Genomic DNA, 12,279 nt, shown 5'->3' with positions numbered 1-12,279 from the left:
CTCAGGGTGTCCAATTCGGTGACCGTGGACATTTTAAGTCGCCAACACTTAGGCGATTAACCCAACTATTTGGTAGAGTTTCATTCAGGTAGTTTCCTTCATCAAAGAAAACGAAAGGCATTGATTGCGGTTCTTGCCCACTATTAGTTCATTCATATCTACAAATTATTTGGTTTTAGATATCCCAGTCTAGACGACTGCTAATGGCCAATTTTAACCTCATTTGAAAAAGGCCAGATTGGCGGCCATGCGATGCCTCTCCACGTGACGTAACAGGGGCCCAGATGCTATAAGAGTAATCAGGAGTTTTACATCGTCTGAGGTCACCAATGAATGCATGTGTCACAGAGCTCACGGCCTCAGTATATGAAATACTGGAGGCATTCGAGACGTGTCTCTGGCGGATGAAGGTGAAATGAATGTGATTTATTTTTATGGGATATATTTTCAAATCGCCCTCAATCGTTTTGGGAGTGAAGGTATTAACTAAAAATATTTTCCTACTATTATTTCCTCTGCTTTCTGAATCTCTCTGTTCTACAGTCCAGTCTCGTTAACCATTTCTCATTAATTCTACTATTTTAGAACGAAGACAGATGTGAGTTTAACGGGAATTGATTACTCTACATAAGTATGGTAAAAATAGAAATAGGAAGAACCACAGAAGGGTACGATTTTCTCCCGCCGTCGATATGAATACCACTACTAATAAATCAAAGGTGATTCATATTATTAGAACCTTATCTAACCTCACCTAATAGGCCACCTTTAGAGGTTTTTGGTCTCACCAGCAATGCCTTGCCATCTCTCCAGGTGTTGCATCTAGTCAGATACTACCTATATCCATTCTTCTTAAGTATTTTTCAATATGGTAGTTTCCTTCATCGAAGAAATTGGCTAAGGTCGGAAAGTTTCCTTCGTTTGATAGGGCATTAACAATCCTTATTTTAGCCAAGCGCTACCTTCTAGCAGCCTGCAGCGCTCATAGACTCGCACCAAGGTGGCCTCACACGGCGGCAGCCGGAACCAGAATGACGTCACACGGGCTTTTCCCAGCATTCATACTTAGCCGTCGCGTTTTCACGCGCTTTAAAATTTTCACTTTTCATTAAATCACGAAAAATAGATATCGTAATTTAAAAGTCTAAAAGCGTGAAATACGTACTCCAGGAGTAATAATCTTTCGTAAAAGGCAATAAAAAGAAATAGGTAACAACCCCATTGCCGACTCCAGTGAGAGGGCACCCCGCCTTATTCACAAATGAAGTTGTCTTCGTGCAGCCGCGGAAACAACAGAGGCGCAACGAACAATAGTTTGGACTAAATAATACTTTGTAATACGTATATTCGTTTTGTAATGCCCTGTATTTATTAATTTATTCCCATACCACCGAAAACACCTCATTTGGCGTTTTACATCGGGGTGTTCAACAAATTTAACAAATATACGTCTAGAACAACCATACCCTTGATAGGACCTCAATCAGTAAAATATTTTAACAATACGCCACAGCTTAAGGCCCTTTCGTTCCCGTAATTTCTCTCAATAGATAATCATCAGTTCTCTAACTTTTAACTGCGAGCAAAATAGAACATGTTCTAATTTTTACTGAATTATCATGCTCTTAATGGTTCATTCGCTAATTTTTCCGTTATACACGGCGAATGATTTCATTCAGCATGATCATTTACCGTGTATAGTGGCCTTTAGTAAATGGCGCATGTTGAGAGCCCTCGTTCATTTACCTGTCTGGGTACTTAAAGTACCAACTTACAGCTGTTGCATTAAGGGAGAACAATGTGGGATGGAATCAAGTTGGTTAGATGGCAAATTATTTCGCACTTCCCTTAAAGTTTTTTGGATTCGAGCAGCCTTATTATATTAACGACGGGATTCCCGACCTCACATACTTTTTCTAATATTACATATCCATAGTTTAGGTGCACATAATCGCCAAATATTACGTATTTTCCCAATTGGAAGTACAACGAAATGAAAACATACTCTCACTAGCAAAAGAGCTCACGATACATTCAATGGTTTCCGGCTCAACTTTGCGGAAATTAATACACGAAAATGAAAAAGAGACTTCGTTGCTTTCCACAGATTTATTATCTTTTTCTTCTTTTCTTTATCTTCTTTTCATTTTCAGGTTTTCACGAGTTCACAAATACATTCCAATTTCAAATAATGAGTTTCCCTCCACTATAATGGAAATTTTTGCTCAGAAAGCATCCAAATACAATCAAAAACGCATAATTACACGGTTAGTTAAAGAATTTTTATAATGATTGGGAAAATAAATCAATTAAACTGTCTAAAAACACTATTTGAATTTCCTGAGAGTGGTCATTTAACAACCATTCATCTTGAGCAATGCTGTAATCAGCAGCATATTCATTGATAAGTATAGGAATAAAAATATTATAATTGCAAGCCTCAAAATAATGGGAAATACCAATTAATGTCAAAGGTTAAACTAATAACTATTGCTTAATTCTATAATTAAGACTTTCCTTAAAAAATGTCACGGTATTCATCTTAAGTAAATAATTTTATACCCCGAAATTCTAAATTTCCTCCGGAGATGTTGCGATAGAAAGGAAATAAGCCATAAACGTCAAGGGCTAATGGGACCACTTGAGCAACAGTCTATGAACCCCTTACTCAAAAGCTCACCTAATCAACACGTCTGCATGCGAGATTTGATCGCTAAGTGGGTAAGGAATTATTTTTATAGCATTAAACGATAACGTGGCTCTTCCGTTTCCTGTACTTTATAATCAGTTTTCCATTGCGTTTATATTTCATTTGAAAGATCAAATAAAACTAAAGATAAAGGGTCATATAGCCATCAGTGAACTACGCTACATTCAACCCAACACGATATAAACCACATGGCGTCCTAATTAAGAGCCAGTGGCAATAATATTTATTATTGCGTCATAAAATCTAAAGCTGCACTTCTGAACCATAAAACGTACAATGTAGACATGCAATTTGTAAATAATTTCACTAAAATATGTTACAAATATATGACTTCATATACAGACCTAAGCTATATCTCTTTGCGAGTAATAATCATCATCAAAACCTAAGTAATAGCTTGCACAGAATTGACACCTATGCCAGAGTAAAAGGCATTTTCTCCAAAACATTACCAATTTAAATTATAAAATATTTATAGTATAGAAATAAGGTTCCATAGATTAAAGCACTAAATGGTGTTGTACATAGAAGTATAGGCAGAGTTGCAGTAACTAACCTTTAAGAAAGCGGAGTGTCCATTTCTTCAACCTCAATCCTTGCGATAATGTATCCTGGATATCCAATGGTAGTATTCCACTTCCTCAATATTCCACTTCACCTGTAATTCAAGAAGACATTGTATTAAAATTAGGAAATACAAAATTTGTGGCACCCATTTTCATTCACTACCCATGCAGAGGAAACGATATCCTTTCCAGCCGACTAAAGTAAGGGCCAGCCAGAGAAAAAAGCAAGATTCGTGTATTTACACCAATAATTTTAAGTATTTTTCAAAATTCTCATATTTAGGGTACCAATTTTCATGCACAACCCTGATACTAAGAAATAATTAAAATTTTATTCGGGTGAAACTCGCATGGGTTTTTTAATGTCCTCCAATTACTTTCAATTTTTTTCGGGAATTTTAATTTTTCGGGTACTAGTTTTTCCTGCACAATCCTTGCATAGGAACGAAATGTTTTCCAGATGACTGAAGTAAGAGAAGACCAGTGAAATTCGCAACGTTTGTTCAGTTCCATCAATAATTTTAAAATTTTCATTTTCCGAGTACTAATTTTTGTTCACAACACTTGCAGAGGAAACGAAATCATTTCCAATCGACCGAAACAAAGGGATAACCCATACGAAGTGGCAGGGTAGGCTTTATCTCCCGATTAAACGTGAGAAAATATTAGCTCAAAGGGCTCGCGACAGCCTCACCTGCTGTGAATAAATTTTATGCATAACATGATCCGCGTCTCAAAACGGAGTATCATCATCAGGTTCAATGACGATACTAGTATTGAAACCCGATAACCGGACACTAAATATTGAAATAATTAAAATTTACACGGTAAAATTCGCAATTTTAATTATTTCCACGAGCATTTTTTTATATTTTTGGAAATTTTCATTTCTCGGATATCAATTTTCGTTCACTACCCTTGCAGAGGAAACGAAATCTTTTTCAACCGACTGAAGTAAGAGTCAACCAGTGATTTTTTTATTTCCACGAATAAATTTCAAATATTTTTCGCAAATTTTCACTTCTCGGACATCAATTTTTGTTCACTACCCTTTGCAGAGGAAACGAAATCTTTTTCAGCCGACTGAATTAAGGGACATACAATGATTTTTTTTATTTCCAAAAAATAAATCTCAAATATTTTTCGCAAATTTTCATTTCTCGGGCATGAATTTTCGTTCACTACCCTTGAAGAGGAAACGAAATCTTTTTCAGCCGACCAGAAGTAAGGGACAACCCTCACGAAGAAAGTCCCCGGCAGCCGTGGCTTGATCTCCCGATTAAACGGGATAAAACATTAGCTTAAAGGGCTCGCGACAGCTTCACCTGCAATCGCACTCAACGTGGCACGCCCTCTGGGCATTTTCGTCGTCTCACCCCCCTCTCTTTTCATTTCCTCCCCCCTCCACCCCCTACTCCCACGCCCTCCCCTCCAACCCCCCACCCCTCCTAAAAAGCCCGACGAAAACCCCTTCCTCCTCCTACACTTCTTCTCTGCACCCGCGCGCCTCTCCCCACCGCCGCAGACCCAGAGAGCGGTACCCTGCACGTGGCGGTGCAAGGGGGACTCTCTGTGCCGATCAATAAAGGCACGCACTCACGGTATACACGCGAAGAATACATACATAGGGCAAGACTGCACTCATTTCGTTCCCGTGAAAACCCACATGGTTTACTAAAATTTTATCTATACTTAAAGTATCTGTGCAGAGAATTCAAATCGGAAGAGAAAGTTATTCACCAAATCTTTCAGCACATAATTCGAAAATGGCATTACATGACACACACAATTAATATTTTATTACCATTACTATTAGCACTGGTTGTAAAAGAAAACCATAGTTGATCATCATCATCACTGGTCAACAATCCTATGATTGGTGTGACGCAGCTCTACACTCAATTCTCCTATCAGTTAATCTTTTCACAAAGAAGAATTTCTTCATTTTCACATCATTATTTACGTGATCCACATATTTTTTCGAGGTCCTCCTTTTCTGTTATTGCCATTCACTTGTCCCTCGACAATAGTTGATATTTCAGAAAAATGTGATACACAGAAAATTTTCAGAAAAATTCAACGGAGAAGGAAATTGATGGAAAGATATATAAACTGAAACAACTATAAACAGAAAAAAATTGATGATGAAATACTTGTTAGGAATTTGATGGTTGGAATGGCTAGAGCTACAAAAGGAACGTCGTGTTCAGGCCTCGGCAGTGGTAGACTTGAGCTATAAGACAATATAAATTATGCATATCTCTATAATAGTCATATCATAACGCCATGAAAAAGTATATGTACCATCTCAACTATGTTTAAAGTACGTTACCCTCGGCTAGTAACGTGTGATTTTTAAAACCGAATATTAATAATTCAATTTAATAAAAATACACCATTTGTTATGCTAAGGAATGGCATCCAAAAATCGAATATTGAAATGATTTCGAAGAATACCAAATGACGTTAACTTTTGATGATTGCATAAATAGCAGATCAATGATTTTCATTGTTTATGGTAATTACGCGAGGGCAGTTGCTACTGCTCATTGATTAACCGCGTGGTAGCGACGCACGCCAAAGAAAACAAAAACAATGCTGAATTATAAAAACTTCCGTAAAACCCATAAGATGCATAAAAACGATGTGGTATGCCTGAAGGAATAAATATTAAGATTGTTTAGATGGCTAGATATATGGAAGAATGTATTAATATCCCGGCAAAGGAGAAGCTTTCTTTTAGGAAAAAACAATAAAACCTAAGGCCCACTATCCTCTGAGTTGAAAGAAAATCAAATACAAATCTCCGGGAGGGTGCGAAATAATCATGTACAAGAGCGACCATAATGCAGAGTCACTGTCCTCAAATTATCTCCGCGCGTCACCTCAAGTACTTCGAGGGTTTCATTTCAGGAAAAAATAATTGTCTATTACGAGGATGAGGCAAAGGGCGTCAGCAACGTGCTCTCAAGGGCAAATGACCGCGGTGGTCCGAATGGCAAAGGATTGCAGCTATGAGACTCCTAAGCTAGTATACATCGATGCACGCCATGAGGCCGTATATAATACTAATAATAGGGTAGTTAAATCGCGAAAAGAAGAGAATCTGAGTCGCTCAAAACAGATCGACAACAAGGAATCGCTCATTTCGAGTCGAAGCCGAAGTTCGTCAAATTAAAGACGCATTAAAGACGGCCGTTATTAAATAAATATCCAATAAAATTCCGTCACAGTAAAACATTACATTTAAATTAGTTAATAATAAGGAAATACTTAGTCTTAGTACGGTCGGCACCAAACAAAAGGTTGGGACGATATACCCCAGCGGTGACTGGTAGCCGAGAAAGGAAATGCTCAGAAATTTCTACAAATAAGCCGTCCAACAATGTGAAAACGTACAGTTTTTTTTAGCCCCGAATTACATACGCATTAAGTTTGCTATGACTTAAGGGGCTATAATTCGCAATTAGGTAAAATATTAAATTACTATTTCTATTAAATAGTACACAAAGCTGTTCCAAAACTTACCATGGTACACCCATCGATAATGAAACTTTAAATTTTGCACATTTGTGTTGCCAGCGTAAATGTATTTTTCTTACGTGAATCACGAAACTGAGGCCAAAAAATTTTAAACTTAAATTTCAATTGCTAAATATACATTAGGTGGATAAAGTATATTTTTATTTCATTATTATTACTCCTTTTATGTTTTAAATACTTTATTTTTCTATTTAGTTAGATAAACTATTTTGTAATAACCTCGATGGGAATATTTTCTCATTTTCTTTATCATTTTAAATAGCGGGCAGGTTATGGCCCAGAGAAGTCGAAAACTTCGAATTCTTGATCACTTTGCAGGAATTTTAGTGTTTTCTCATTCATCGTGTCAATAGGCGTGTGCCCATTCAGCAGGACATCCAACTGCAGAAGTTGTGTCACGTGACGTAACAGACAGTAATGAGAAAACGACAAAAAATACGCGTCCGACGAAACCCAAAGTAGCACCACGGGAGCTACCAAAGTAGCACCACGAACGGTTTGGGAGCATGTGATGCACCTATGGACTAATTTTGGTCGCAATCCATGCAGCCGCATGGAAAAACATCGTGGTCAGACAAACAGATATTATCTTTTACATATATAGATAAAATTTTGATTACTATTGCATTATATAAAATCATTGCCATATTATAAACCAAGAATTTCATTCATCCACTATGTCAAATCACGCAACGGAATATTGCTGATTTTCTAACCCCGGTGTTCGAACGCCCTACTGAGGTCATGTAGCACTTATGCAATGCTAAGTAACGACATGTTATCCTAAGTAATGATGGAACCTTATAAACTAGAATTATATCTATCTCATTTTTTCAATTAATTACTATTATTAATGATTTAATAGACCATGAAAGAGTAAAAATTCCTATAGTAGATTGCACTATTTTTAGTATTTATTTGGGATCTTACTGTTGCGAACCTTCCTCGAGAACTTATTTGAAATTACGGTGCGTTTTCGTGTCGGTGACCTATCAATTGTCAACCCCCTTTCCCTCGAGTCTCCATCACTCCGTCCGTTGTGGACCCCTCCACGCTTCAAGTGTTGCCAAGTGGGGCGTTTAGTGATTTTTCCCCCACCGCGCGCGCTAATCCCCGTGATATTTGAGTTGGATCTGTTCAAGAGGGCGTGATGGGTCGAGGGGCGAAAACGCGGCGTGTTGTCGAGTTGATGCCGCGGCCGGAACGCGAGTGACCTTCGGCGGACGCAGAATGCAATCATCGAGGCGACTCAAAAGCCCCTTCGCTCCCTTCCTCCGACCATCCCGTTTCGCCGTATTCCCCTGTAGTCGACGAAAGCGATGCATGAGTTATTTAGTTCGAGAGATTATTCGTATGTTCAGATATTCTTGGTGTGCTTTTACCTATACGTCAAACAGGGGTGGATTCATCATCAAATATTGGAGGGGGTCTCGGATGCGGAGAAATAAACATTGGCAATCATAAGAAAGTTAATAAGGGACCCGGAACTCACCTCGTTAAGGCCGCTGTACACGGCGAATGATTTCATTCGCATGATCATTCGGCATAATCAAGCGCATGATCATGCGCAATATCATTCACCGTGTATAACGGAAAAATTCGCGAATGAACCTTCATGCGCATGATCATTCAGTGAAAATTAGAACATGTTCTATTTTGCTCGCATGATCCTGTGAATGATCACGTGATCATTCAGCATGATCATTTGCATGATCATTCACCGTGTATAACGGCCTTTACAGGCGGTATTTTGTTACATGCGTGATCGTTTTAAGTGAATTTTCCTTTATACGAATCATGGTAAAACTGCAGTGACACATTACCCGCAGACTGAGGTTCCACTATGAGATTGGAAGGGCATGAGCCCAGTTCGCAACCCTCACGTGGAAGGCCAAAGAGACCTCGGGAGACCGCAAGCCCTCTTCACCAGCAACCAAAAGCCCCAGTCGCAGCCGAAGAACTTCACTTGAAAAAGCCACCCCTCGCCAGCCCTCAGAAGGGACCGCTTCTAAAATGTCCGCTCACCACCAACCCCGCCTCATATTCCTCCTCTTCGACAGCCTCACAAACATGGGGAGGAGGTTGTGGACCTCCTGAAAAACCACCCGCAGAGCTGTATGCTTCCCCTCACCTCCAAAGGGCAGTGCCTGCTCTTTTCCTTTATCCTAACCATACCTCACTCCACGTACCATTTAAGTCGAAAACCCAGAGACCACCTTCTTGCTCCTACTGCCCGCCCTTTTTCCCACAATATACTACTAGCATTCCTACCATAGCAACATACTCGACCGGTTTTTTTTTTATCTCGGACCTGAACTACGTTACAGTTTTCGACAATTTTTACCCCCAATCCCTATTATTGATATCCCGAGTTTTCCTTCTCAAACCTTGGCCCTAATATTAAAAATATAAAGGAAGAGAATCATGGTGAGATGATACCTTGGGAAAATAAATTAAACAATCCTACCAACGGCGAAAACAATTATTAACTACGACTATTGAAATTTTCAAGGTATGCTAATGTAGTAGACCCATGTATACATTTGCCTGTGGCGAATAATTAAAAACTTTACTTAAGTATTTTCCAAGATAAAAAATTTACACTCAAGACAAAATTAATTTTAAAAAAGTCCAACTCGACATTCCGTGGAAAATTTAAGATGAATAATAGGTGTTTTAACCAAGTATACGCCGTTAACAACGATAAAATACGGATATTCGAGCGATAATTATGTGTCCCCTAAATCCGAATCAATTTGTACACTGAACAGACAGTAGAGTCGAAATATTGGTGTGAAAAATTAAATGAAATTGAACTTCATGAATACTGGTCATTTCACACCTAGCACCATCCCGTGGCAAAGCGATACAAAAAAATTATTCCCAAATCCTACCTCCTCCTTTTCCCCCAGCTGGTCAAATTTTCGGAAAGGCCGGGTTTTCGGAGAATGAGACGGGGCCACGCTAAAGAATGAACGACTTTTGAAGAGGGAGAATCCAACACAGAGACTGGACATTTCAGAGGGAAAAATACAGGAGGGTGGAGAAAGTGACGAAATATTTAGGTGGGGTATTTCAATGGAAAAGAAGGAAATAGATGAGCGGAGATGACCGCACGAGAGCTGTTGAGGATAGAGCTAAAATAACATCGCGACACTGAATGTAACCAGAAAACCTTGGAGCTCCGTCACTGAAAAAATATATTATCACAGGAAATGACAAAACAGAACGTGTATTACCTCACCGTTTGTCAGACTGGATAGAGGGAAAATGTGTATTTTGAGGAATATTCCCATTGATAATTTACATATCATCAATATCAGTGGCGCAGCGAGGGGAGGGGGGTTTGGGGGATAAAACCCCCCAGGACTCGAGAAATTTTAAGTTTAATCCATTTTAGGGAAGCAGTTCGCAAATGAACAGGGTCGTACCAATAGGGACATCCGAAGGATGAGAAAACTTAGCGAGCTGTAACAGTGTTTGAATCCAAATTTCCGACAATGGGTTGCGATAAAAATAGTCAAATTTAACTGAAAAAGTTTCATTTACATTAGATCACTCCATTTGTCACTGCTCGCGAAAAAGTCGGATCAACCCAAATTCCATATTCATCAGGGAAGACTAGAATTTATTACAGGCATAAATCCATTACAAATGATCCACATTCTAAGAATTCGCAATAACGTATGCTGGGGATATTTTCAATGACATGCATGAAAAGGTTGAACCTCGTTTCGCTCAACGACACGCTGGCCATTATACTACAAGAGGTCAGGGGTCTCTCAAAATAATATATTCCACGTTCCCTCCCAAAGCATTCAGAAATCTATCAATGACGAAAGCGAACGAACCTCAAAAATGCTTTTCATCTCGCATATATCCTTCGAATGGAGGAGATGACGTCTTCAAAGAATAGGGAGAGAATCCCGAAAATATTTTCCGTAATAGATTGGACCCCTCGCGGTACGAAGTCGGCGGTGGCACGCGTAGAGTGACCGACTGGCCCTGGCTCCCTCCGTCCGAAAAGCTTCGCAAGCCGTTACACAACCCCGATTCGGGTTACCAGACCTCCACTCAAAACCAAGGCGGGAAGAGCAGGTACACTACAAACTCAAAAGAGGGTCCCCACAAGGACCCATTCAAAAACCCTCGCTGGGCATACTCCAGTCCCAACCCTCACGTCAGGGTCCGCGTGTACATTCTTCCTGAAATGTTCAGGGGAGAGAACTGGATGAAGAAGATGGAATCGGCTTCAACAACCATTTTGTACAATCAGTCGCTCTGCGTTCACTTGCACGTTACGTAATGATGACGTCACCGAATTCAGTAATACGCAGCGTGACACTCACTTGTTTCCTTGCCCTCTGCTACGTGGAAATCGGTGTTAAGATTTCCTCATAGCTCGCCCGGGACCCTTCAGGGGAGTAAAGGCCGCTATACAAAGTGAGTTATCATGCGAATGATCATGCTGAATGATGATGAAATCATTCGCCGTGTATAACGGTGAAATTCACGAACGACCATTCGGTGAAATTCAGAACATGTTCTATTTTGCTCTCATGATCCCGCGAATGATGGCATGATCATTCGCATGATCAGTCACCGTATATAGCGGTCTTAACGACGCATCGCTCCCAGTTGCATATCAATCATTTTGCGACGCATAATTCACTTCAATCATAAGTTGTTATTCTGAAATTTTCAGAGTATACAGATATGGGTATCTTGTTCATATTGCTTTGTCTCAAATAAAAGTGTAGAATAGATTTACACCTAAGAATATACTTAAGAATCATTTTCAAAATTGGGAAGCAGGGAAATATTGGGATTAGTCTATTAATTATATTCGACGAATATTCGCGTCACTGACGGTTAGTGACCCGAATTTCACGGATAAATGAGCGATAATCATGGCTATCAACTGAAATTTATAATCGTGATGACATGATCTTTCAAATTCATTACTTCTCTTTGCTATTTGCTAACTTGTGGAAATACTCGATTGTAGATGTGTACAAATATTGGATCGCTTTGCACTTATCGGCAGACTGAGGACATTTTTGAAATCATTAAAATTTACCCATTGTGGCGACAAAAATATCATGCTTCAATGTTACGGACTTGTGCCTCTATGTGGTAATAGTTACCTTTGGAAGGGCCTCCCTGGAGGGTACCCGCCATTCTCCAAAGCTTTTTCAGCGAGGGTTACATAGGAGGAAGATTCAACCACGAGGCAGCGCTGAGGTTCCTCATCCTTGAGAGTGAATAGACGGACATGCTAAGTTCTTTTCCTAAACCTTACTGCCATCGAGCCCACCCCGTATTCATTCGGCAAAACCCCTCCTCGGCCCTTCGAACCAGCTGAGAGTGACTGAACGACCCAATATTTTCGGCATTTACCACGGCTCTTCCCACATAATGTGGCAGAGATAGAAGAGGGAAAAGCCGATTTATGTGTTT

Source organism: Ischnura elegans, chromosome 9, assembly GCF_921293095.1.
Source record: "Ischnura elegans chromosome 9, ioIscEleg1.1, whole genome shotgun sequence".
NCBI lineage: Eukaryota > Metazoa > Arthropoda > Insecta > Odonata > Coenagrionidae > Ischnura > Ischnura elegans.
This window is presented reverse-complemented; position numbering follows the sequence as displayed.